This window comes from Anomalospiza imberbis, chromosome 23 (genome assembly GCF_031753505.1).
Source record: "Anomalospiza imberbis isolate Cuckoo-Finch-1a 21T00152 chromosome 23, ASM3175350v1, whole genome shotgun sequence".
NCBI lineage: Eukaryota > Metazoa > Chordata > Aves > Passeriformes > Viduidae > Anomalospiza > Anomalospiza imberbis.
This window is the reverse complement of record NC_089703.1, coordinates 5,147,565-5,174,743: the sequence shown is the minus strand read 5'-3', so window position 1 is coordinate 5,174,743 and position 27,179 is coordinate 5,147,565. Positions and strand designations below refer to the sequence as shown.

At 47.2% G+C, this 27,179-nt stretch overlaps 2 long non-coding RNA genes across 2 annotated transcripts; both read left to right on the top strand.

Moving 5' to 3' along the window:
- The first annotated feature begins 9,011 nt into the window (after nucleotides 1-9,011).
- On the top strand, nucleotides 9,012-11,238 carry LOC137461893 (uncharacterized). The gene is made up of 2 exons (XR_010993527.1): nucleotides 9,012-9,204; nucleotides 10,906-11,238. It is a non-coding gene; the product is annotated as an uncharacterized lncRNA (long non-coding RNA).
- An 8,354-nt stretch (nucleotides 11,239-19,592) lies between these two features.
- LOC137461846 (uncharacterized) lies at nucleotides 19,593-26,217 on the top strand. Its single transcript, XR_010993502.1, has 2 exons — nucleotides 19,593-19,685; nucleotides 26,094-26,217. It is a non-coding gene; the product is annotated as an uncharacterized lncRNA (long non-coding RNA).
- Nucleotides 26,218-27,179: the final 962 nt, after the last annotated feature.

The following is a 27,179-nucleotide window of genomic DNA, read 5'->3' as shown; positions in this document are numbered from 1 at the left end:
TTCCTAAATCTGGGAAAGCTGGGTTTTAATTACCTCTGTCCCAAGCACAGAAATATTGGAGATGCTAAAATTCATCCTGTTGGGAAGAATATGAATCTGATGCTTTTAAAGGGAGTTTATTGCTGGAGGAATTTGACTTGCTGATCCTGTTCTGAAGCAGCACTTTTTAATGCAGATTCAAGAGTGGCAAACAGGGAGGAAAGCGCACAGAAAAAAAAAATATTTCGAGCAATTGTGGATTTAAATATTAAAAAAAAATTAATAAAATCAATGTAAAATTAATTTTAAAATTAATTTTAAATTTATTTTTAGAAATTAATTAAAAAATTTAAAAATTTAATCTAAAAAGTTAAAGAAGGCAGTTGGAAATTAATAACACTTCCGCACATGAAGGAAAGGGGGATTTTTTGATATTGAAAAATTGGTTTCTCAGCACAACAGCAAACAAAATCCATGTGTGGACACCACGCTCTGCGACTCCTCAGGAATCACATGCTGGTTATCAGCTTCTCAACACAGTCATTTTTAATGTCCTGCTGAGGCATTTCTGTCAAGGGATTCTTAGGGTGGAAAATCCTTCCTGTGGTGTTACCTGGAAGCCTAAAGGGGGTCCATGGCCAGCAAGGAGCTGTGCACTCATCAGCAGAGTCAGGGAGGGTGACTTTTCTTCAGACAGGAGCTGCAGCTGGAAATTGAACCCAGATCCCCCAACCTGAGGGTCTGAAGTGGGAAAATCCTCTTTTCTGGAGGGTTTTGATGGGCTACAGTGCTGATGGCAGCTGGAGTGGCATTAATTACGCATCGTGAAATGGGGAAAATGAGTGGATTTTGAAACAAAAATGGTAATTCTGGCGTTGTCTCCTGATTGTGGAGCTGCCTTCATCCACTCGCAGCTCAGAGAAGCTCAGTGTGGGATGGTACCTGCCCTTCTCTCCTTGGGTGGCTCCATTTAAAAGTTGGCAGAACACCCAGAACGGCCCTAATTTAGAAGAAAGTGAGTCAACTTCAAATAAACAGAATAAAATAAAATAAATCCTATGGCACTAAAGTCCTTTAGGCTGGATCAGCCCGTGCCTCACCAAGATTTATGGCACGGGTGTCAGAAGGAATGTCCAGCCCAGTCAGAGCAGGATTCTCCTGTGTTTGGAGGGAGTTTGGAGACCCCAAAATTAAGATATGGAAGGGAAAAAATGCTGAAGGGAGAGCAAGAGGCAGCAGAAAGGCAAAACAAAGGCAGGGAGATGCTGAATTGCGGCAATCCTGGGGGTGAGGAGGAGGAGGATGAGGAAGAGGAGGAGGAGGTCACTGGTTTTTATGTATCTGAACCAGTCTGCAAAGGCAGGCCCACAGCACAATTCTTCTCCCAGTTAATGAGTGTGGCAGCTGCTTCACCCCCTTGCTGGTGTTTAAAATTTTTGCAGCAATAACAGAGAATTTGAAAGGACATCAGAGGTGGATTTACAGGGCTCCTGGGAAATCAACTGCTTCCTGTTTCAACAGCTTCTTCATCATAACTGGCTTTCTCAGACACTGAATTATGTTCTATTAATCTTGGTGTGCAGTGATTCCTGCCTAACACAGAGCTGGGTTCAGCCTCAGTCTGTGAACCTCAATCTGTGAACCTCAATCTGTGAACCTCAATTTGTGAACCTCAATTTGTGAGCCTCAATTTCTGAACCTCAGTTTGTGAGCCTCAATTTGTGAGCCTCAATCTGTGAACCTCAATTTGTGAACCTCAATTTGTGAAGCTCAGTCTGTGAACCTCAAGTTGTGAGCCTCAATCTGTGAACTTCAGTCTGTGAACCTCAATTTGTGAGCCTCAATTTGTGAACCTCAATTTGTGAGCCTCAATTTGTGAACCTCAATCTGTGAACCTCAATTTGTGAGCCTCAATTTGTGAACCTCAATTTGTGAACCTCAGTCTGTGAACCTCAAGTTGTGAGCCTCAATCTGTGAACCTCAAGTTGTGAATCTCAATTTTTTTTTCTTTTTTTTGTCTCTTCAGCGGAGTAAACTTTGGGCAGAGGTCTACTGACCAAGTGGGTAATTGTGTTCCAGTGCATGGTGTGAATAATGCAGATAAAAAACCTCCAGTGAATAATTCATTTTGCACTCGTTTTGAATTAGCCTATTCAGGGGTGTATCCTTGTGCTTGGCTCCCTCCGTGCGTGGATTTACATAGCAACGCTGTAATTCGCAGGTACTTAAATATCAAAGCTGCTGCTCCCTGACCATTCTGGGGGATTGCACATGGATAGCCGAGCCTTGCGTGCTGTCCCGTAAAATCCAGGGTGTGATTTTCAGGTGAAACACGACACACTATTTGTGCCTGTGATGGTTATCTAGGATTAATATCAAAAAACTTGCAAATGAGGGCAGATATTTTGGCCTGGCTATAAATGAAAGCAAAATTATTTGGGGTTATTCCATGCTCAGGTGCCAGTTTTCTGCAGCCACGTATATCACCAAAAATCAGATTACACCCTCACAGCTTGGCAGTGACTTCTGGATTTTCGGTCAGGCAAAGCTTGTGAGGAGGAGGAAGGACCTGCCTGGAGGGATGGCATTCCCGAGGGGTGTGGGCATCACTGAGAGCCTGCCTGCAGCTCCAGAGAGCTTCATGGAGGTGGGGAGTCTCCATCACCAGAGATTTCCAAACCCCTCTGGACACAACCCTGTGCTCTGGGGTGACCCTGCTTGGGCAGGGAGGTGGACACAGGTGACCCAGTGTGGTGCCTTCCTCCCTGTGACTCCGTGAACGTTTTGTTGATCTGAACAGAAGGAGCCTGATGGGGTCGGCTTTGTCAGAGGGTTTCGAGGAGCCTCTGTGGGTGTCCCAAGTGCCCATGGATCTGCTCTGCCTCTGGAATTGGTGCCTCCCACACTGAAAGCAGCTCCTGGGTGCTGGATTCATTGGTCAGACTGCTCAGTTTGTGGCTCTGTAGGACAGGGCACCGTGGAAGTGGCTGAATGAGCAGGGTTTTATGAAAATTCCAGTGGGAATCTGCTCTCAGAGCATTCTCCTGCCTCCCACGGCCAACAAGCTGTGAGGATGCAGCTGCTAATGAGGGCTGGCAGGGCAGGGGCTTCTCTTTGTCTGCCTGGGAGTTCCTGCTCTGAAGAGAGAGGCTGATGCTCCTTTGGGCTCCTTTTTTCCCTTTCCAGTCCATTACAGGTGACAGAGCCGATAAGGAGCCTGTCTGTCACCACTGTCCCCAGGGGGAGAATCTTCATCCCTCCCTGTGCTCACACCCAGCTCTTCTCAGGCTGTGCACCAGGACAGGGGGAGCTCCCATGGGAGCTGGATCACAGCTGGACCACAGCTGGATCACAGCTTCCCAGCCCTACCAATCCCTGCCCCGCACCCCCCTCTGGCCCTGCTCTGGCACAAACCTTTTCCCAAGTGCTTGGTGCTCCAAACAAATCCCTGCCCATCATTATCTGAGCGGGCCCAAAGAAGATTTGTATTGTGAGCAGCTGTGCCCCACTGCTCGGGGAAAGATCCCCAACACCCCAGCAAACACTGCCCTGGATCCATCACCAGGCAGGAAAAATGGGAACAACCCCCTGGCAGCTGGGCCAGTGGGGAGTTCCTCTGTGCAGCCGCACGTGGGGCATCTCCAGCTCTTCCATTTGCAGAAATGCACATTTAGAGCCCAGCCACGGTCAGGCTGCGCTGCTCGGGGAGCTGCTGCTCCCACCTTGCAGCAGAGAAGGGGAAAGGAGCCCTGCACAGGAGCTGGCTGCAGTCAGGGGGCACCTGGAGTCTGATCTGAGGGGATCTGGGTGACAAGAGCAGGGATGGACTGGGGAGGGTTTGCATCCCCAGGCATCGATCTGAACAACTGCAACAGCAATAACATCTTTGGATTTCACTGCTAGTGAATACGTGTGCTGTTCACACCCCACTTTTTCAGTTCCCACTTTGAGCTGACCTCCTGTACTTTTGCCAGAGTCCCAGTGTTGCTTCCCAGTGCCCATTTATGAGGAACAAAGGCAAGACAAACAAAAATATCCATATGTGCGTGTATCTCTATTTGTTTAAGAATTCTCCCGTATCCCACTGGTGTGAGCCTCCCTGTCTCTGGCTCCATAATACCCCCTTTTTCCCTTCCTATATCACTTTCAACTCAGTTTCTTACAGTTTTCTGTCTGATATTCCAAAAATTATTTTTCCAGGGTTAATCCCTAACCTCCAGCAATACCACTGGGAAAGCTGTATGGCAGGCTTGAAATAGTTACTACTTGGAGCAAGCAGCCTTTTCAAGTCTTTATTTATAATTCAAGGACTGGAGAAGCTGGAGCAACAATTTTCGGGTGTAATGCATGACTCTGCTGTAGTTGTGTCTGACAGACCTGTGCTAATTACTCTGTGTGGGTTTGACGGAGAGCCAAGAACGGGCTGTAGAAAAATGTGAATCACTAAAACTCAGGTCCCCGAAGTCAAAAGTAAAACAAATAGGAAGAGATCATTATCTGAGGCACAGCCTTGCTTGCTGTGTACAGAAAAAAAGCCATTCCCATGTTTTGTTCTTCTTTTTTTTTCCCTCCTTTAGATCCAAGTAGTATTTCTGTCTGTATTTATAAAACCCCTGATTTTGTACAGCTGGGGCAGACAGTGCATTTATCCTGCTCTAACCCATTTTCCTGCTCTTTGGAAGGCTGTAGCTGGACTTTGTGTGGCCTTCAAAGAGTCACTTAACCTTCCTGGGCATCAGCTTAGTCATTTGTAAAAGGAATATTATAATAATAGACAACCCTAGGGGCTCTCCCAGGTTTCAATAATTAATGGGGCTCAAGCAGTTGGTGAGCCTCAGATTAGAGGTGCTAAATAAAGGCATTAAATTAATATTTTTTTTACTCCAGAAAAAGCAAAGCATCAGCCTGGGAAGTGTTGCTTTAAAGCTGGAAGTTGCTGTGAGCCTTGTAGTATATTTTAATTTCCATGCTCCCAATTCAGCTGAGCTCTGAAATCCATTTCTAATTCTGCAATGCCTATTTTTTCCCCCACAGCTGAGGGCTCCCAATCTGAGGAGCTGCTTGAGCCAGGCCCTGGAAGAGCAGAGGAAGAGGAGGAAGATCTGTGAGTGTCTGTCCATCCCTCTGCACCTCAGCCAGAGCATCCTTGGCACACAGGAAAACCACGGCAATATGGGAAGCAGGACAAAATGCAAATCAATAAATGGAGAAGGAGAAACCACAAGCTGTGCATTTCCAGGGAGGTTCTGTGGGATGGATGGAGGCTGCTGAGCATGACCTAATGCCGCAGGAAAAATCAGCAACCACCGACCTCAGCATCCAGGCAGCCCGAATATTGAACCAGAGGTCCTTGAGTAATTGTCCTTTCTTCACTCCAGGGGTGAAAAGGGTACATTAGACATTCACCAGCAGCAAATGGCACCTGACATCTCTTTAAGTGAAAGTCAGCTCGGAATTTTTTTTAATGGCCGAGCATAAATCTTTTAAATTATAAATCAATAAATAGTTAATTCAATAATAGGAATCTTTTAAATATTTAATGAGTCATATGCAGAATGGCTCTATAACTGGATGTTGATGGAACTGTGTCAAAGGAATTTGAATCAAACTTTTCTAAACTCCCCGTATTAAAATAGTTATTGATTCAAACATAAACTATGAAGACTCTGGTAAAATTCAAGGGGGGCTGGAGGGGTTTGGCATACATTTCCTCATCCAGGAAAATGTGAAGCCAACAGCTTATTTTTAATGATGGATTTTGGGGCTTTTCAGGTTGTATTAATGCTCCCACTACAAAAATGAGAAAGACCCTATACAGACAAGATTTCTCATGTGCATATTCATTAAAATTCTGGTTTAATGACAGCTGTGCTCTGAAATAGAAGCTGAGGCAGCCTGGCTCTGGCTAAGGGGCTCTGTAACCAGCACTGACAGGGGCTCCAGGAACCATCTCCACTGGAAACTGCCCAAAGTTTGTGTTTATTTACCAGAGTTTTCAGGTGAAAGGCAGTGGAGGTGTCACTGTGGGCACCAGACCTGAGTTTGTTCCTTTAGGATCTGTAGTCAGTGTTCACTCATCAAATCCGTGCTGCTGTAACTCAACGCTTCCCTTAATTACCCTTAATTGAGGGCATTTTGTGCTTAATCCTCAAACCACATCCAGTGCTCTGTTATTCCACAGCAGAGGTGGCACCTTCACATCTCCTACAGCCCCACCTTGGCTTGCCAAATGAAAAAGGAGCTCAGGGTCCATCTCCTTCCAGGGCAAATGGGGAGAGAATGGTGCTGAGAACAGCGTGAAGGAGCTGCTCCAGTGGGGAAATGCAAACAGGGAAAGGGGGCACAAAGAGAGGGAAAAAGGAAGGAAGGATTCCAGGATTCCAGGAAGGAAGGAGGGAAGGGAGTCCAGGATTCCAGGAAGGATTCCAGGAAGGATTCCAGGAAGGAAAGAAGGAATTGTCTGGCAGAGCAGCTGGGATTGGTTTTGCAGTGTGGCTGAATCACAGGTAAATTCTCTCTGGGGGTGTTCAATGGGCATTCGGTGCTGTGGATTCCAGAAACAGATCCTGATGTCTGAGGAGCAAAATGGGCTTTGGACATAGAACCGCAGAATTATTAAGATTAGAAAAGACCTCTAAGATCTTGAAGTCCAACCATCAGGTGTGGACCTTAACCCAAGGTTTATTCTGTATTTCAGAAACTTCCTGCCTTGAAACCACTCAGCAATATTAACAGGGGACTCTCCACTCCTTTCCAAAACCAGCAATGAAGTCATTTGGTGTTGCCTCCCTAAATAACGAAACGTGGTGTCAGAAACTCCTCACCACCACACCCTGCACCCATTACAAAGTGGTTTGTGTCCCGAGGAGCCAAAGCCTGACTGCTCAGGGTTGGTCTCACTGCCCTGCAGGAGAGCCAGGACCAGCCCAAACCCAGGCTGAGCATCACCTGAAGCAGGATCTGCTGCTGGCTCTGCCTGTGCATCTGTAATCAATAGCAGTTGGTTCAATATTTGTAGCAGATTGGAGTACCATTTGTATTCTGCACACCTCTGCTTTCTCCTCTCTCCCTGGGTGTATAAATATACCTCCAGAAAAGCTGCCTGCATATCCTTGTTGGGTTTTTTTCCTCCCTGAAATGACAGATACTGTAACAATGGCAGTAGATTAATATCTCCTTAATCAGCCAAATGAACATGACATACAAGGGTGACAGCTCAATTTGCTGCTAACAGATTGTGCCTATCACAGCCCTTCCATTCCAAGTGATGGTTATTTCTGGAAGAGATCACATGGCGAGGGGAGGACCCCACAGCTCAGAGGCTCCCATTAAATACATCAAGCACCTCATAGGTGTTACTCAGCCTCCTGTCAGGACACTGCCTGTGTGGGGAATGAAATGAGCCTTGACACAGACACTGGCTCTGTTGTTGGCTCCCTCTCTTTATTGCCAGCTCTTTTTTTGTTGGCTCATGGACTTTTTTCCCCTGTTGGAGCAGCTCAGACTCCGAGCCTGATTCCTGAGGAGATGCACAAAGCGATGTTGTGGGGAGGAAGGAGTCTGGGGGGAAGCCACACATTAAATCTGAGCCCCACAGCTCAGGGCTGGTTTGCAGGTGGGATTTTGGGAGGATACGGTTGCTAATTCTGAAATTCAGATTTGGATTTTGGGTTTAATCCAAATCTTTCTTACCCTGCTTCTTGCAGTGTTTGAAGTGAAGGGACCACGGGAACCGGGCAGGTTCTCCCCAGGGGTGTCCCAGGCTCAGCCAGGTGCCTTTGTGCAGGACAACACCTGAACCCAGGTGGGGCCTGGCACCAGGACATGGAAATCAGGCTCAGGCCATGCTTGGTGAGCCCAGTTTGGGGGTTTGCACCTCTCATCTCCACTGGAAACTGCGCAAAGTTTGTGTTTATTTACCAGAGTTTTCAGGTGAAAGGCAGTGGAGGTGTCACTGTGGGCACCAGACCTGAGTTTGTTCCTTTAGGATCTGTAGTCAGTGTTCACTCATCAAATCCGTGCTGCTGTAACTCAACGCTTCCCCTAATTACCCTTAATTGAGGGCGTTTTGTGCTTAATCCTCAGGGGTGTGGCTTTGCTGATGTACAAACGTGTGCTGGGCACGGCAGGGTCTGATCCTGCAGCCCCTGGCGCTGCTGGGCGGCTGTGGCAGCACAGCACAGGTGGCATTTGGTGGCTGAGCCCTGGGGCTTGAACTTCCCAGTGACTTCCACCTCCTGCTTTTGTTGACCCTCACAGTGCCCTCCCCACCCTGATTTTGCACCCAAATTTAGAAACCCAGGTTTGCAGGTGTGTGCCCGACCCATCCACAGGCAGGGATGGCCCCAGAGCTCCCAGCAAATCCCATCACTCCCCAGTTTTCTCAGTTTCTTTCTTGCACAGCTCCCAGCAGTTTGCTTCAAGACAAGACCTGTGTTTACTTCTGAAAGATAAAATCGAGTGGAAAAGGTTTCCAAGGCAAAATTGACAATATATTACTGAAATAATGAAGATCTATCCATATGATTGCAATTATGGAGCTAAGCCCTGCCCAAGGAGGCTTCTGTCATTCCCCACACCTGCCACAATTTCTGTCATACAAATGTGTTCATTATTTTTATCATTTTTTTCTTCTTCTTCTTATTACAGGTTTTGCCATAAGAATAACTCATCAAGGTTTTAGGAATAATAAATTCTCTAAATTACAGTCCAAGGATGCATTAGTTTAATTTTTCCCTCCATATTCTGTTCTTAATTGCCAGGCGATTTCCCACTTGCCTTTTTTTAATGACTCATTAGGCTCAAGGGGAAAGAACAGAATTTAGTCCAAGAAAGATCTTGCATCGAGTTTTGGACACTTCAGAAGGGGAGTGGTACATTAAGAGAGGAAAAATCTGAGAGGAGACTTCAGATTTCAAAGACTGAGGCTATTCAAAGCAAAACAAACCAAACATTTTTAAGAAAGCTGCAGGCCAGGTATTGTTTATTAGTTATTTGAACAATTATTGTTTAATTGTTTGAACAAATATTGTTTATTAATTATTTGAACAATTATCTCTAATGAGAAATGCAGTCAAGATGTCTTTTTCGTTTTTGTAGAATGTAGATGCATGCATGACCTTTAATGTGCAAATGGAACTCCTGGGATCATTTCAGAGTTCTGAAGATTAAATTTAAGGCATGTCCTTAAAAACCTTGTGAAATCGGGGCTGGAAGGAATAAAAGGTGACGCTTTTGGTGACAAATTCCTTTTGTGGGCTCTGTGCTTTGCTGTCTGCTGGAGACTGGGGGCAGGTGAGGGCACCTGCTGGTCTCTGCTCTGGAATAAAAGGAAATGCTGCTCATCTGGGGTTTGCTGACCCACTGCACTTCTGGGGCTTCCTGAACACACTGCCCATTTGGGGCTTCCTGAACCATTGCCCATTTGGGGTTTCCTGAACCATTGCCCATTTGGGGTTTCCTGAACCCACTGCCCCTTTGGGGTTGCTGAACCCACTGCCCATTTGGGGTTTCCTGAACCATTGCCCATTTGGGGCCTCCTGAACCCACTGCACATTTAGGGTTGCTGAACCCACTGCCCCTTTGGAGTTTCCTGAACCATTGCCCATTTGGGGTTTCCCGAACCCACTGCCCCTTTGGAGTTTCCTGAACCATTGCCCATTTGGGGCCTCCTGAACCTACTGCACATTTGTGGTTGCTGAACCCACTGCCCATTTGGGGTTTCCTGAACCCACTGTCCCATTTGGGGTTTCCCGAACCCACTGTCCCTTTGTGGTTGCTGAACCCACTGCCCATTTGGGGTTTCCTGAACCATTGCCCATTTGGGGCCTCCTGAACCCACTGCACATTTAGGGTTGCTGAACCCACTGCCCCTTTGGAGTTTCCTGAACCATTGCCCATTTGGGGTTTCCTGAACCCACTGTCCCTTTGGGGTTTCCTGAACCCACTGCCCATTTGGGGTTTCCTGAACCACTGCCCATTTGGGGTTTCCTGAACCACTGCCCATTTGGGGTTGCTGACCCACTGCCCATTTGGGGTTGCTGACCCACTGCCCATTTGGGGCTTCCTGAACCATTGCCCATTTGGGGCCTCCTGAACCCACTGCCCATTCTGGGGTTTCCTGAACCCATTGCCCATTCTGGGGTTTCCTGAACCCACTGCACATTTGGGGTTTCCCGAACCCACTGTCCCTTTGGTGTTTCCTGAACCCACTGCCCATTTGGGGTTGCTGAACCCATTGCCCATTCTGGGGTTTCCCGAACCCACTGTCCCTTTGGAGTTTCCTGAACCCATTGCCCATTCTGGGGTTTCCTGAACCCACTGCCCATTTGGGGTTTCCTAAACCCACTGCCCATTTGGGGTTGCTGAACCCACTGCCCATTTGGAGTTTCCTGAACCCACTGCCCATTTGGGGTTTCCTTAATAATATAATCCCAGTGTGCTGCTCTGCTCATCCCAGGAGTGACAGATAATCCCATAGTGCTCCTGATCCCAGGAGTGACAGATAATCCAAGATACCACGAGTGAGTGGGGCTGGAGGAGCAGATTTCAGGTGGAAAACAGTGGATAACAGAAACTGGTAAAAACCACAAATATAGTGCAGAATAAGTTTCAGAATATTTAAGAAAATAGGAAATCTGCTGGTGATACACAATTAAACAAATTTATATTTATAGAATATATTTATAGAATATATTTATATATTTTTATATTTATATGTATATTTATATACATAGTGATATATGTTTATATATGGCCATTTATATTTAGTGTGTATTTATATTTATATTTATATTTATACTTACATTTATAATAAATAAATATTAATATATACTATACATAGCAATATAAAACCAGACTATATTTAATAATTATCTATAGTATAAATATTAATATTTATAATTATATTTATTTGTTTAGGGACAGGGATTTGGTTGTGCTGGGCCTCCTCTGAGGACACCACGTTTGTCCCTGCATGTTCCCACATGTGCTGGCAGAGCTCAGCTGCTGCACCACCAGCCCTTCACTGCTTAAAGATTTTCAGGAAGCCCTGAAGAGCGAGTAAAATCCCACTGCCTGCACGGCACAGAGGCAGAAAAAGCAGTTTACACTGCGAGTACCATCGCAGCCGCTCTAGAGGGAGGCAGAGCGCCGCTGCTCCAGGAGCCATCCCTGGGCTGTGTGAGCAGCACAATCAGCAGCAAGGAAAAAAAAACTAAAAAATGCTCTTTGTCAAGCGTGTTTCAGGTGGCAGCACGGGTTATGCCAGCGGCAAAGTCCTGAAATATTCAGCTCCATCACTGGCTCAGCAGGATTTTGCTGGCCAGCACTTTCCCTGCAATTGCAGCCCGTGGAGGGCAGGACCAGGGGGTGCTTTGGGAAACTGGAGCTGAATTTGGGGCTAATCAGGACTGGAAGTTGTAACAAAGTGGTCCCAGTGCTCACATCTGGGCTCCCAGGATGGGGGGCAATTATATCACACGTGTGATATCTATTCTATATCTATATCTATCTATCTATCTATATCCATATCTATATCTATCTATATCTATCTCTATATCTATATCTAATCTATATCTATATCTATATCTATCATCTATATCTAATAATCTCTATCTATATATCAATATATCAATATATCAATATATCTATATATCTATATATCTATATCCATATCATCTATACTATCTATATCTATATTGTCTATATCTATAGCTATATAATCTATATAGCTATAATATAATATATATATTCTATTATATAATAGAATAATCTATAGCTATATATAATAATATATATAATTATATAGCTAATATATATATAATCTATAGCTAATCTATATCTATCTATACCTATTTCTATATCTCTATCTTTATATCTCTCTATATATCTATACCACTATATCTATATCTCTATCTATATATAATCTATATCTATATGACATCTATATAATAATCTAGATCTATATCTAATCTGTATCTATATCTATATCTATATCTATCTATATCTATATCTATATCTATATCACCATCTATATCTATATCACCATCTATATCTATATCACCATCTATATAATCATCTCTATCTATCTTTACATTCACTCCTTGATATTTCTCCTCCCTCTGCTGAGCAGGAGCAGTTTTTGCTGGGAATGTCTTCCCACACGGACTCAGTGATTCCACCAGGTGCTTTCTCGCGCTTCAAAATCACAAATTTTGGGAGTTGCACCCTGTGTTCAGTATGAGATAAAATCCAGCCTTGCTGGAGCTGACGAGCTCCTGCCCAAGCTTGCAGGAAATCCTCTCTTTGCAACGTTTTTGGTTGTGTTATTTTTAAATGGGCACAAGAACCCCATTAGTAAATAGATTTTAATTGATATCCGATTTTTTTAAATGTATTTGCATGTCTGTTGAGGCTTTGTGCATAATTAAAAATAATTTGTGGAATATTAGACTCCTCCAGGACACTGCTCACTGCTGTGTGGCCATTCCATACATCCCATGCCTTGGCAATGGGTGGAACTGGCCTGGCTCTCCTGCTCCTCAGCATCTGAGGATGATTTTAGACCTGTGTGAGAAAACCTGAAATGCAGCTCACCCCAGCTCACACAGCGTGGAAATCTGCACCTTTTTAGCCAGGAAAAGCCCATCCCAGGGAATTGTGTAGCACACAAAGGGTTTGCAGAGCAGAGTGATCCCACTGCAGTCCCAGTCAAACTCCTGCAACTTCTGCCTTTTGCAGGCCATGGTTTCCCTCTGCTAACTCAAGTCCTAACGTGCATTAACTGTTTAAACCCAATTTTGTTGCAGTTAAAATTGAATATGACTGTTAGTCTAGAAAATATGGCCTATTTCCTTTTACTAGTTAGCTTTTAAAGGTGTTTTACAATTCAAATGAGCCATGCAATTAAAGGTGACATTGCCAAAACTGGACAGACTAAAATTAGACATTCCTGCTGTGTGTTAGAGCTTGGCCCACATTTAGATCATGCTGTCTTTGGGCTGTACCTGTCTGCTCCAATCTTGCGAGTCAACAGGACACTGAAATGTTCCAGAATCCTGGTGTGTTGTTCTAGTCCTTCTGTCTTCCAGGATTACCTGATCCTTTAGGGCTTCAAGCACACTCACACACACTGATAACAATATTTTAGCTTTTTTTTTTTTTTTTTTTTTGGGGGGATGGTTTTTGCACTGCCTTGACCACCACAAACCCATAGTTAGGAGCAAGCCCTGCCTCAAGTCCCTGAATTCTGCACCCCAGAGCAGGCAGCAGGGTCTGTGTGTGCTTCTGACCTGCTAAACAAGGGCTGAGGGGAGCTGCCAGGCTCAGGGACAGTCACTTCCTCCTGCTTTGATCTGTAGTAGCCTCAGAGTAACCCCTGAGTTACAAGGGTGTTGAAAGAAGGGTCCCTTTCCACTGTCTGCCAGCAACAATGCCCAGAATCCCTGACATCCCACCTTCTAAACACCCCAGAGCATTAATTAAGATGTAATTACACCATCCCAGGGTAATCAGGGATGTGATTACCATTAGTAATTAGTGCTGTGCAGGATTCTGTCCCCACAGTTTGGGGACAACAGTGTGAGGACTCCTGAACTCTGCAGTGAATTCCAAAGTCAGAGGTGAGGGATATCCCTCAGAAAACTCCTGCTGCTCTCTGAACAGGGGATGTGGCCGCAAGGAAATCTCTCCCTCGCTGCAGGCTCAGCTCCCGGGGTTTCATAAAGGCATTCCCTGAAATCAGTGGAGCTGGTTGTGTCCTCTCCAGCCTGGGGACTGCAGTGAGTTCTCTCCTATCAGTCCATCTGAGCTGCCTGACACAATGCTGTTGTAGCAGGAAGGTGAGGAAAATTCACTCTCTTCTTTCTGGGAGAGGGGGCAAGGATTGAATATCTGCAGTTCCAGAGGGATGTGTGCCCACCTCATAGGCAGATATAGAAATGATATTCAAAATCTTTGGAAGAAATGGTGAAAAAAAACCAGAAAAAACCCAACATAAAGTGTATTTTAAGTTCCCCAGTGCAGCTCTCTAGCAAGACAAGATTATATCCCAGCAAACACAATAATGTAGTGTTTGTGTAGCATGTTTAAGGGGTTTTACAACAGGCTGTTGAACTTCTGTGTTATAAAATAGCACATAAATATGCTAAAAACTTCTTGTATTGCCTGTCTGCCTTTCCCCATGTCTCACTGCAGTGCTGAAGCATGGCCCTGGGAGCAGGCATCTGCTCCAGGATCAAGGAATCTCTAAAATTCTCTAAAAAATCAGTTTTTACAGCACCAGCTACAAGATGCAGCCCCTTGCAGATAAAGAGAAGTTTGAGACACTTGGAAAAGCCACATCCACCCTCTGCTGCCAGAGTCAGGCCCAGCCACAGGGATTTCTGCACGAGTGATTCCTGCAGCGAATGAGGGATCTGTGCAGTTTGGAGCACTTGCAAAAAGAAAAAAAAAATGGAGTGCAGGTGCCTAAGGATGGAGAAAGTTTAAAACTGGGATTGTGTCCTGAGGGATGGGGTGAATTCTCCACTTCCCTGATACCTTTTGGCTCTGAGGTGGTGAGCCAAAAGCTCCCTGAGCATCTCCCCCCATCCCTGCCAGCAGGTACAAATGTATTCCCCCACTCAGTAAATCCCCACTGTCAGGAAACAAAGTAGTTTTTAAACTTTAACGAGCAGAGTAATGGAAATGAAATACAAAGGGAATGAGAGAAAAAAAAAAAATGAGTAAAATGTCTTTTTATTTTGGTATTCTGCAGCAAAAAGTGTGTGCACTAAATAATAAATAAGCCATGCAATGTTTTTACAGCTTCTTTCGTATGCGTGAATATTTAAAACATGCAAAAATGTGGAATAGGCATTTACTGGGGACAAAAGCAGAGAACTGATTTTATGTACAGAGAGCAAGATGGGAAAACCAGAGAAATGCATGTTTAATGGCTTGCTGCTCACAGAAGGGAGATATTTCCAAGTGTGAACATATTTGTAGACAAACCAATCTGACAAGTCTGCTGGGGATGATGGATTACAGCAGAATTGGCCTGAGAAGCAGAATTTTGTCGTGTGGGTGCTGGTGGTGTAAACAGTGCCTGGGGCTGGCAGCAGGGCTGGGAACTGGGGCTGGGGTGGTACCTGGGAGCTCCTGGGTTTGTTCAGAGGATCCACAGCTGCTTTTCAGCCCCTTGTTGGATTTATCTGTGTGAGTCATGTCCAGGAGATTGGTGATCCAGGAGGAGACTGAGGGGGACCTCAGGGGCTGCAGGGACAGCTCCGATCTCTGCTCTGGGACAGGGACACACCCAGGGAACCCCCGGAGCTGGGCCAGGGGGGTTCAGGTTGGATTTTGGGAAAGGTTCATCCCCCAGAGGGTGCTGGGCACTGCCCAGGCTCCCCAGGAATGGGCACAGCCCCGAGGCTGCCAGAGCTCCAGGAGCTGGCCCAGGGGGGGATTTTGGGGTGTGTGAGCAGGGCCAGGAGCTGATCAATGATCCTGAGGGTCCCAGGAGCTGTCAGGGGTGCCCAGGGTGGGATTTTGGGGTGTGTGAGCAGGGCCAGGAGCTGATCAATGATCCTGAGGGTCCCAGGAGCTGTCAGGGGTGCCCAGGCTGGGATTTTGGGGTGTGTGAGCAGGGCCAGGAGCTGATCAATGATCCTGAGGGTCCCAGGAGCTGTCAGGGGTGCCCAGGGTGGGATTTTGGGGTGTGTGAGCAGGGCCAGGAGCTGATCAATGATCCTGAGGGTCCCAGGAGCTGTCAGGGGTGCCCAGGGTGGGATTTTGGGGTGTGTGAGCAGGGCCAGGAGCTGATCAATGATCCTGAGGGTCCCAGGAGCTGTCAGGGGTGCCCAGGGTGGGATTTTGGGGTGTGTGAGCAGGGCCAGGAGCTGATCAATGATCCTGAGGGTCCCAGGAGCTGTCAGGGGTGCCCAGGGTGGGATTTTGGGGTGTGTGAGCAGGGCCAGGAGCTGATCAATGATCCTGAGGGTCCCAGGAGCTGGCAGGGGTGCCCAGGCTGGGATTTTGGGGTGTGTGAACAGGGCCAGGAGCTGAGCAATGATCCTGAGGGTCCCTTCCAGCTCAGGACATTCTAAATTTGAAGCCAGTAACTGTGACCCCTTAAACTGGTGTTTGAAGAGAGGCTGGGCCAGCCCTGGTGCACTGCCAGCCTCTCTGCCTGCTCAGGGCCATAAAATCAGAGCATTCCCCTCAGAGATCGCAGGAATCCCCACAGGTCCTGGGTGAGGAACAGAGCCTGGCCCCAGCCCCATGGTCCCGAGCCAGAGGGTGCAAAGGGTAGTTCTGCAGGTTTTTTTGGGGTCTGTGAGCTCTGGGTACAACCTCAGCCTCCTGCCCCTGCCCGGGACTCCCCACCCTTGGCAGTGCCCAAGGCCAGGCTGGACAGGGCATGGAGCAGGCTGGCACAGTGGAAGGTGTCCCTGCCATGGCAGGGGGTGGCACTGGGTGGTCTTTAAGGCCCTTTCCAACCCAAACCATTCTGGGATTCTGGGATGCTGTGCTGAGCTTCTCAGCAGGGAGGAGTGACAGGCTGGGGAAGTGAGTGGGAGTTTGTCAGGGACTTTCTCCAGGGCCACTTGGCTCTTTCCTTTGTGCTGGGAAGTAGCTGAAACCAGAGAAGGAGCAGCCTGTTGCCCTGACTGGCAGGGGCTCCCTGCTCCCTGGCTTATGGTTTAATGCTTCTTTAACTGGATTTTTTTTTTCCTCCTGACTTTTGATTTCTTTCTGCCAACTTTATATTTTAATGCATGTTTTTATGGAAATATTTATGGTGCACATGTTGCATATAAAACACTATCATAAAGCTTTTTTGCTTCAGTCCTGTTGAAATAAATGATGTTATTATTATAATAATTTCATAGAGTTATATCTGTTCTGTAATGAAAAAGACCTGTGGCTGCTTGAGCCATCAACCCAGGCAGATTTTACAGATTTTGTAGCTGCAGTGACCTCATGGAGCTGCTGAAGCTTTTAAAATACTCCATTTCCCAGCAGAAGTGGGCACACAATGCAGAAGGAGCTGATAGAAGCAGGAGGATTGACCACAAAAATCAGGATGGACTTCACGCTGCACACAATGTTAAATTTGTTGGGTTTGGTATTGCACCACCAAAAACCGGGTTGTGTCCTTCAGAAATGAGGTGCCAGGGATGCTGCCCCGGTGAGATGGGTGGATGTGTTCATCTGATGATGAGGGATGGACCTTGGGGCTTGTAAAGGACTTCTTCCTCCATCAAACATTTGTCCAGCACTTAAATTACAGAGTTCTTGTCCACCTTCAGCTCAGCAGCCTTTGAGTTTCTCAAACCCAAAGCAGCCTTTGGGTTTCTCATCAAGGACAGACCCAAACCCAGGTTGCAAGGCAGCCAGAGTAGAAAAAAACCAGCATTAAAGTTGTGACCATCTGCTTGTGTAAGTTTATCTATGTGTGCTTGTGTGTGCACACTCACAATGACAAATTTGGAAAGGGCTAAAGCAAACAACTGTGGGTTTGCAGGAGATTTTAAAAATTAATACACAAACATGAAAATGCTTTATAGAAGAAAGGAACCTTTTAGTAACTTCTGCATCCTAGGAAGAAAAAGTATAATGAATAATTCAGCCCTGTGCTGAGGAAACTGATTTGCTGAACATGTGGAATAAATCTGGGGGTGAACTGGTCCAGATCACCTGAATTAAGAGTTTGGAGCAGGAATGAGGAGAGAAAAGCATGAGGGTCTCTGTAATATTGTGTGAGTGGTGTTGTTTGTCATCACTAATGTTATTTAGGCTAGTGGTGCCAGAGGATGCTGCTAATTGTGAGTCCTTTGGGAACCTAGCAGAGGAAAGTTTTTAACATTTCTGTTACTCAGGAGATGGGGCAGGAGGGAGCATCACCCGTGGGCTGGAAGCTCTGTCCCATGGTGGGACGTGGTCAGACAGGCAGCGTCCTCCAGCAGGTTCACAGCAACTTTCAGTTAAAAAAATAAACAGTGAGTGAAAATCACCAGAACAGCCCCAGAATTCAGCAGCTTTTGGGACTCTGTGTTAGCCTAAATAATTTTCCATAGGATTATTTAATCTTTGTGGAGAGCACAGTCAGATGGCCCTGGAGAAGAGGCTGGTGTTCTTTTATTTCTGTCACACTTCAGAGTCAGAAATGATTCCCTCAGTGCCTGCTGCAGCCTTTCTCAGCAAAGCCAAATGTGAGCTGCAGCCCCTGAAAAGTGGAGATTAAATCTTCTGCCAGGAGGGTTTTGCTGCTGGTTTGCCATAGGGCAGGGCCCAAATTTGTTCTCTTCAGAAAGAAATGCCTCAGTTATCCCAGAATAACCCCAAGAAATGAGCCAGGAGTGAGTCTCTGTTACACTGTGCACATAACACTGTGAATAAAATAAAATTTAATTCAATAAATTATTTCTGAATCAATCAGTGGCATTTTGGAAGCAGCTGCACCTGCAGAAACAGCTCCTTGTTAGATCTTCAAACCAGGAGTGGAGTTCAATGGCTGAGGGAAAACTTGAAAGCAGGGAGGGCAGAAGGGTCTCTCCAGAAGGTCAAGGTCATCCTTGGATAGGATCAAAGGGCAGGAGGTGGGGGAGTTTCAGGGAGAACAAAGAGTAGGGCAGGAGATGGAACCCCAGTTCAAGTGTTTAGGGGATGGGTGGACTGAAAACTATTTTGATTTGGTCTGAGCCTCCACATAAAGTGTTTTGTATGTTCACAACATTGAATCTGATTTACTCTCTAAATTTCACAAATGTCACACTCTGGGCATTTATAATTGTCCCTGCTGTGCTCGGGTACAGGAACTGCCAGGAGTCAAATTCCCATTTTTAGGAGGAGATCTGTGCACGTGCTCCTACCAATCCTCTGGAGCTTCCTTCCCTCCTCTGAGTGACCTGAGCTGGGTGAAACCACCTCAGGGAGGACCTTTGTCCCTGGCAAAAGCAGCTGCAGGTTGGTTTTTCTGGGATTTCTGTGCCTCTGTGGTACCTGTTGAAGGCCCACCCTCGATTCCATCACCTCCTTTCTGACTTTTCTTGTGGAGCTTCTCATGGGTGGGGCGAGGGGGAATTTCCAGCAGAAAGAACCAGTGTTTCCTCACTTGTCAATTAACCCCAGGCACAAATTCACTTGCTGCCCTTGGAGCAACCCGGGCAAGGCTGTGTGGTCCGTTTGGAAGGCCAATCCCATCTCTGGACCCCGTGGGGGCACAGACTGAGCCCCTTTTCTGCCATGCCATAAAAGAGCGGGGTTTTGCGTAGTGTGCTTTGGAATGAGCCCCTCTCAGGAACAGGCTCCATAAACTTTTTATAACCCATATTTTATAAGGTAGAATGAGTTGGTCAAAAGGACTTTTTTCATGTGTGTGTGTGCACATGGATCAGACTCATGCTCAGGTCAGTGAGCCTGGCAAAGTAGGCTGGACCACAGGCCCACGGAGTGTGGAATTCTCACCCAAAGGTGTGGATGAGAGGGAAAAACTCTTGGGAATGGCACAGCACTGCTTGGAGAGGCATCAGGAGTGTCCAAAACCACACTGGACAGAGTTTGGAGCAACCTGGGCTAGTGGAAGTTGTCCTGCCCACAGCAGGGGCTGCGTTGAGTTGGTCACTAAGGTCCTTTGTGACCCCAAACGTTCCCTGGCTCTGTGGAATGGCAGCACCTGGCTCCTGCTTGCCCTCAGGTGAACACCAGGTGAGGTAACCTCTGTAAAACCCTGTCATTTCAAACGTGGCAATTTCAAATGGCTTTAGAATCTGAATTTTAAGGAGTCACAGGTTCAGCCTCCCCAGCTGGGAATATCTCCATCCTCCTCCATTCAGAGGTGGCCACAAGACTGCCGTGCCCCCAGGCACAAAGCCTTTGCACTTTGATGTGTGCTAAAGGTGTGAAAACCCCTTCTGACACCACGGAGAGGAGTGGAAGAATTCCATAAAGTTGTTCCCAGTGCCGCAACTGCGAGGCAAGAGAGAATTTGCTCCCAATATTTGGCAGCTAAAAAAAAAAAAAAATAAAAAAAAGCCCCCCAGACATCATTCTGCAACAATAATTTAGACATGGGCAGGATTTGAGGAGTTGTAAGGAATATTACCTGCCATAAAGTTTGAATGGTGTTGAATTTACAAAAAATGCCTGATGTAAAATCATACTGTCAGGAACAATTAGCCATGGTGCATAAAAAACCTCTTACAGAGATTACACTTCCCAGATTGTTTTACAGGAAAACTTTGTGTTAATGTTACGCTTTGAATGCCTTTTGCCATGAAACATTTAAGGAACAACAGTTTATAGTCTCTGATCTTTATGGTTTGGAAGAATGAACACTCTCCTCATGTTAGGCCAAATTGATGTTTTAAATTCAGGAGAAACCCCATCATGGCATAAAAAAGGAGAGAATGTCCTGAGAAGAAAGTGGTCAAATCATTCCAAGATGTTATGGGTTTAAGGGTTTTTTTCAGCTCTTTTTCCTACGGAAAAATTTTCATGGTCCTGGGCATATGGTCAAAAAACACAGAAGTGAGATATTTTTAGACAGGCACATTTGGGATAAAATTACCCACTCTGGAGTGCTCAGGGACAACCTGGTGGCACTGGGGATGGCAAGGGAACTTCCCTCCTTGCACGGATGCTGCTCGAGCACCGTGGTGTGGCTCAGGAGCACTGAGGAGAGGGTGGGAGCCTTCTCCTCCTCCTGCATCATGGCAGGCACTGTCTCCTCCGTGTCCATGTGCATTCCCACAGCCAGGCTCAGGGGACAACCTCTGCCCACCCCAGCCCTGAGCAGAGCAGGGTTTGCCCTGGCACAACGAGCAGGAATGAGCACAAACACAGCCTGCCATAACCACAGCAGGGAAAGGGGCTGAGAAAGGGGTGTCCAGGCAGCTGAGGGACCCTCCTGACCCCTCACACCGAGGAAAGCTGCAGGAAAAGCCCCTCCAGTGACTAACACTGCCAGGACATGGCTGGTGCATCCCCTATGCTCCAGCACCTCCTGCACAGGGCTGGTCCTGCCCTGGGTCTGGTCCTGGTCCTGTCCTGGGTCTCATCCTGCCCTGGGTCTGGCCCTGGTCCCGTCCTGGGTCTGGTCCTGGTCCCGTCCTGGGTCTGGCCCTGGTCCCATCCTGGGTCTGGCCCTGGTCCTGTCCTGGGTCTGGTCTTGGTCCTGTTCTGTGTCTGGTCCTGTCCTGGGTCTCGTCCTGTCCTGGGCCTTGGCCTGGTCCTGCCCTTGGTCTGATCCTGCCCTGGGTCTGGTCCTGGTCCGGTCCTGGGTCTGGTCCTGCCCTGGGTCTGGTCCTGCCCTGGGTCTGGTCCTGGTCCCGTCCTGGTCCTGGTCCTGTTCTGTGTCTGGTCCTGTCCTGGGTCTGGTCCTGGTCCCGTCCTGGGTCTGGTCCCGTCCTGGTCCTGTTCTGTGTCCCATCCTGCCCTGGGTCTGGTCCTGGTCCTGTTCTGTGTCTGGTCCTGCCCTGGGTCTGGTCCTGGTCCTGTCCTAGGTCTGGTCCTGTCCTGGGTCTGGTCCTAGTCCCGTCCTGGGTCTGGTCCTGGTCCCGTCCTGGGTCTGGTCCTATCCTGGCTCTGGTCCTGGTCATGTCCTGGGTCTGGTCCTGCCCTGAGCCTGGTCCTGGGCCTGTCCTGCCTCTTGTCCTGGTCCTGCTCTGGTCTTGGTCCTACCCTGGGTCTGATCCTGCCCTGGGCCTGGTCCTGCCCTTACTCTTGTCCTGCTCCCACTCTGGTCCTGCCCCATCTCTGGTCCTGCTCCATCTCTGTTCTTGCCCCAGCTCTGGTCCTGCCTCAGGTCTGCTCCTGCCCAGGTCTGCTCCTGCCCCAGGTCTGCTCCTGCAGCTCAGACTGACTGCAGGCACTCAGGATCCAGCTCTCCCAGTCTGGCCTGCAGTTTTTTTCCAGCCCTGTCAGCACCCTCAGCCAAGGCATCCCTGGCAGCTCGGGCTGGATTCCGTTTGGCCTCACGCATCATCACCAGCCTTGCCAGTCCATTCAGGCCCGGGGTGATGATGTGTGAGGCAGAAAAAGCCCAGCCTGGCCTTCAGGTGCTGGGCACAGTCACCACAGGGGCAGGGCAATGCTCCTTCCTTTGGTCCCTGTGATCCAGGGTGACCTGGGAATCCTTGAGGCTGCAGCAGCTCCTGGGCTCAGCAGGGTGAAGATCCCTGTGTGGGGACTTTGCTTTGGTTTTCTTCTCTTTAAGGGGTGCTTTGATGGGCACATGAGTATTTTTAGGAGTGGCCTGGAATCAGATTAATAAATACATCCCGAGTTGGACTGTTCTGTGTGGGATTTTCTGTTCCCACCACCCCATATTAGGAGAAGCAGTTCCAAAATAACTGCGAGTGCCCATAGCCCTGCAAATAACCCACTGCAAAGTGCAGAGCAGGAAGCAGAGCCAGGCAGGAGCATCCAGCATGCTCCAAAGTCATATTCCATACATTTTCTGGCAGGAATGGAAAAGCAAACCATGGAAGGTTCTGGAATATGTGCAGGTAAACACTGAGTTTGCAGAATTCCACATGTCTGGAATCATGTGCTGTTTGCTTGAGCTGGCATGGGAAAGGCTTTTTAGGATGGTGACCAAACAACCTCAGGCTTTGGGTTTGAAGATGATTGAGCTGGATTTTGGTCCCTAAATGTTTCCAAGGGTTGATGGCACCACATGGAATCACAATCCAACAAATCCTCACAGGTGTGTGATGAGCAGAGGGAGTAAAACCAGGGAGATCCCCCTGGGAATCCAGGCATTTCCCTGGCTGCAGGTTCAGGTTTGCACCCAGCAGGGGGAAAGGCTGGGAAGGAAGGTGTGGATCCATAAGGAGGGTGAAAGTTTAGGGAGAATTCTCATTTCTTCTCATTTCATGTGAGATTTAGAGGGATTCACACTGCTCAGGAATACCAGGATGGGATCCAGAGCTGAGGGATACCAACAATTTCCAGCAACTTCAAGAAAAGCTGGGTTTTTTGATTGATCCTGATGGTGTGGGATGAGCTGCAGACCTGTACACCTGGAAAATCAACCCTGAACCCTCCTGGAAATGCTCCTGTTTGCTCCTTTTCCATCAGTTTATTCCTAGAACCTCAAAAATCTCATCCCAAAAGGCTCCACCAGACAGATGGAAACCAAAGAACCTCAGCTGTCCTTGTGTGTTGGGCACTGTGCCTTTAAGGTGGGATTGCTCCAGAGGAAACCAGGAGTGCCAGGAGTGCTCCTTTCAACTTCAGATGATGTGATAAACTGGTCAGGCCTCAGAAGCCACAGTGCTTCCTTATCCCTGCAGCTTTGATCTAAAAAGCTGTTTATTTATGTTTTATGGATCTATAAACCCTCCAGTAAACATGCCTTGTGCTTTCTTGATGTTCTACATGAATTCTGTCCTGAAAACCTCAGGGAGAAATAACGAAGATCTTTCTTGTGCTGCTGCTGCTGGTGGTGGTGTCTTCCTTTGGAAGTTGGATGCTTTGTGTGGGATTCATGATGTCCTGCCTGCCCAGCAGGTGGGGGAGAAGGAGACTTTTCCTTGTGAAATCCCAATGGAGCCAGCTCCGAGGGCACTGTGAGGAAACAATGATATTTCTCTTTTGAGAAAGATTTGATTTTGATATTTCTCTTTATCTCTCATATCTGGGGGTGTTGATCCCAGTGGTGGGATTTGCTTCCTGTGCCTGGCTCCTGGTGACACCTTCCTGCTAAAGGGTTTGATCTTGGTTTGTAACAACGCCCAGTAGCTACAAAAACTCCTGGGAAATCTTGTTTAAAACCTGGAGCTCAGGCTCACACTGAACCCCTGGGATAAGACCTTTTAGAGCATCAATAACATCCCGAATTACACAGCAGTGCTTCCTTCCACTGATATCAAATAATTCCCACTTACTATAACAGAGAATTATCAACGTTGTTTTAACAGAGCTGAGAAATAAATTTGTAAATTCAGCATGTGCCAGATTGCTCCTCACTGCTGGGATCTTGCAGGTTTCCCTCTTCCTGGTGAATCCAGGTAATGCCAGGTTTTAGCTTTTCTGTTTTTCAGGTTCTGTGCAGCTTTAGTGTGTGGCTCTGAGCTTCACATTATGGGATGCTGAGCTCTCTGCACAGAGCAGGGAGACAAAACAATTCCTTCTCCAGCTGGGGACCAAGGACAAATGATCCAAATCTCAGGCCCAGGAGCACAAACAACGTGGGCTGGAGAGAGGAAAACAAGCAGGATGGGACTGCATGGGCTGGAGCTGGAATGGGACAATGAACTCCAAGATGCAAATGGAGCAGAACTGATCATTTGGTGACCAATCATCCATTTTTGGGACCATTTGGGTTCATCTTGGGTGCAGCCCTGGCTGGGCTCTTGTGCTGCCCAAAGTGGATCCATTGAGGAGATCCTTTAATAAATCCCTGCTTTATTCTTTAGCTCTGTCCAGCCTCTGTTCTAGGGCAGCCTGCTCAAGGCATCACAAACCTTTCCTCAGGATTTGGCTCCCTTGGCTCCCTGAGATGCTGCCCCACTAAGGAGAGATGTTTTGGGGGTTTGCTCTGTGTCCAGTGGTTCCTTTGAGGAGGAATTTTCCTCCTCTGGAGCTGCTTGGACTGGGAATTGTGGGTTTGGCTGCCTGAGTCCTGTGCACAGGAAGATTTGGGAAGGTGGGAAAGTGAGAGGGAACATTTTAGATATTCTTCCCAAGCCTCTGACCCAGCTCCTGCAAGAACAAAACCTGAAAATGAAAGAATTCTATGAAAATTGAGCATTTCTGGGGCTCCTCTCCAGGAGCAGGCAGCAGGTAAACCCTCCTGGCAAAGGGATGTGCATTCCCACAAGGGTTTAGATCCAAAAACCACCCCAGATGCTGTAGAAATTATTTTGTTGTGTTCATCAAGTCCCTTTCTATGAATTCACGGGGTCATGGTAGAGATGTAAGAGCTGGAATACAGGCTCAGAGCAGGAGTTTTAGGAAATGGGGTGGGTGAAAAGAGAGATTCTCCCTCCTGGGCTGTGTTTGGGGAGAAAGCAGGGCTGGCAGAGTGGCCAAGAAGTGCAGAGAGTTGAGTTATTTTTTCTAACACCCTTTCTGACCACCTCTGCTTATTCTGGTGATTTATTTATTTATTTTCAGATTTAAAGGACTTCTCTTTTTCCACCCAGAAGAGCAGAGAGCTGTCAGCAAGGCTGGTAGCCCCAGCAGCTGAACAGCTCAGTCTGGCTCTGTGAGATGAGCATGGAAGAGATTTAAACTGGGGGTCAGCAGGGAAAACAGAGGAGAATCTGGGCTAATTCAGCCCAAATCATCGTGGGTCAGCATTTCAGCAGTGTCTGTGCTGCCAGGAAGGCTCTGCTTGGCTCTTCCTCTACCAAATGTGCTCCTCAAGCCTCTCTGAGTGCCAGAAGTGCTTTTTGGGGTGCTGGAGCAGGGCTGGGAGAGTTGCCTTGCTCTCCATTGGAAGGCAGAGCCAAGGAATAATCCCATTTTCCAGGCATCTTCGTACCAACAGAGTTTGTGTGTCGTGTCTGACCTCCTGTAACAAGGTTAAACCACAAGGATCCCCTGGAGAAGTTGCCATTCATCTTTTATATGTGAAGATTTTCGAGTATAGAGAGGGGATAAACCTAATACGGTGTTTAATGGAAAAAAATTATGACACCAATAACACATCTGTGTCTGTAATTTCACAGGTTTTCTCTCTGTATATTTATATATGTATATATGTATAATTTAATATCAGCCTCAGGGTTGTGGTCTCACATGTCATCAGCTTGCAGGAAACTGGATCCTTGGCCTAAGTATCAGATGAGTTGCTAATGTTTGGAAAAAAAGCAAAAAACATGCTTTAGGTCTCTGTTTTATGGCTGTTATTGAAGTAAGAATTTGTGATTGTAACCTGAGCGCTTGCCTGGCCAACATGTTTTCATTATTGTCTGGATAATTGAAAGTCCAGGCAAATTTGGATGCTGGGAGACACTGCACAAGAAGGTCTTGGAGCTCACAAGTGTTGAGGTGGCTCAAATTAAGGATGAATATATGAATATATTTCAGCATTTAATGCAAGGCTTGAAGGTTTGTTTTATTCTCCAGACGTGGCTGATTAACTTGTGCTTAATTCATTTCCAATTCTGGTTGTCCAGCACTCCCAGGCTGTCACCCACAGCTCTGCTCTCCAGAGCTGCAGTTTGGCTTCTCAGGCTTAATTTTGCTGCAGTTCAGGGTAAACAATCCATGAAAATGTTATTCCATTGTCATGGAAGGAATTGTGCCAAGGGAAGGGAGCTTCCCTCTTGTGAGAGCAGAACCTTTCTGATCTTTGGAGATGCACCTGTGGAAAGAAGCTGCTGGATCCTCACCAGCCTGTAAAACCAAGTTTAGACATTTCCCAGCAGCTCTTGAGGAATTTCTTTTTGGTTTTGTTTGTTATTGCAAAAAATGGGTGATCCTGGTTCAGTGTGTGGCTAAAAAAAAACCCCCCAGAACCTCGGTTTGTGAGGAGGAATTGATATTTATTGAAAATTCCCACAGCTGGCAGGGCAGGGGATGGGGATTTAACCCAAAAGGTGGTCCTGTGTGTCACTGAGACACGATGACAGGGGCACCTCTCTGCCACAGTCCAGGCCTATTCCTGTTCCATGGGTAAACACAGGATTCAAACCCTCAGGATTTATGGACCCAGAGCTTTCCCCACCACGTTCACCCCAGAGCTGACACACACAGCAAAAGGCAAATGAGTTTTGCACAGTAATCCCTATTAACTGGGCAGAACTGGGAAATTAAACCCAGCAAAAAACTTTGGGTGGCTTTGGAAAACACCTTGGGACTTCTGTGCCAGGTTTCTGGATGCTTTAATTGGATGCACGTGTCTGTGCTGACAGAAATGGGGGCATGGGCCCTCATTAATCTTCACACACCGCAGGCAACGGGTGCAGAGCAGCCCCCAGCCCACGTGGAGCAGCCCTGCCTCGTGCTGCCCCATTTGGGGGAAAAGCCTTTGAACAAGTGGGAAAAGCCAACTCCATCCTGAGCTCTGCAAGGAACTAATTATTCACCTGGGCTCTCCCCCATCCCAGCTTCTACCCCATAAATCCCCCGAGCAGCAGACATCCACCAGCTTCTCCTCTGAATCAGGGCCTTTATGAACATCTCAACTTGCTGGGGGAAGATTCATGGCCCAAGCTGCCTTTAAGTATTTTTGTTATGAATAGGAACCCTTAAACATTTCC